We start from the raw sequence: 957 nt of genomic DNA on the forward strand, positions 1-957 counted from the left end.
ATAGAACTCGTGATCTTCTCATTCCTACGGAGTTACCGTCAGACACCCCACACCAACACGGGAGTGGCTCCGGCGCATTTGATCATGGGTAGAGTTGTTCATGATTCTATCCCCCATCACCCTCAGTGGCGCCCTGACGTTCCTGACGACAATCGAGTGGATGCCAGACGCCTCCGATCTCACGCTCAGGCTAGTGAGAAACGACGGGCGAAGGCTAGATGGCTGGCCTGTGGGGATATGGTGTTACACAGAAACCGAGTAATGGGTGGCAAATTACGCCTGCCCTATGAAAAAAGTCCCTGGACCATCGTGGGCGTCAAAGGTACCCGAATTACTGCTAGGCGAGGAGGAGAGACTGTGACCAGAAACATGTCCTTCTTCAAGAAGTACCAGCCTCCGCTCTCCCCAGTGGAGGCCAGACCTGGGGATCCAGAGTGGCAAGGAGTGACACCCACAGCTCCCCGCCAGGACCTCAGTGCTAGGTCCGACTTCCCCAATGGTCAGAATGGAGAACCGGAGGGCAATCCTGCTCCGGAGGGTGAGTCCAGAAATGACACCTCGGAAGATGAGCCAGGCACTGCTGCCAGCGGACCCGGTGTCCTACCGGCTGATGGGACTGTCGGAGAGGCTGAGGAACGTAGCCAGGTCCGGTATCGTCTGCGAGAGAATCCTGAGCCCAGTCGCAGGTTGAGGGACTACTTCACGTAAGACTGTTCTTTTTTGTGGGAGCAAAATGTTGTTTCTAGAGAGTTCATGGAGAAGGACAAACTTTGAACTGGGGCGTTGATATTAAGAGTGTTTTATTGGTTTTATGTTTGTTGGGAAGGAATGTAGTGTTGTGCCTGTGACGTAACAGGCACACCACGTTTGGGTCATGTGACCCGTGTTTAATAAATACGGTCTGCACGCACAGACGCCAGTTAGGCGAGCTGCGAGCACGACCACTAAGCACCGATA

Source organism: Triturus cristatus, chromosome 1_1 (genome assembly GCF_964204655.1).
Source record: "Triturus cristatus chromosome 1_1, aTriCri1.1, whole genome shotgun sequence".
In the NCBI taxonomy this organism is placed as follows: Eukaryota; Metazoa; Chordata; class Amphibia; order Caudata; family Salamandridae; genus Triturus; species Triturus cristatus.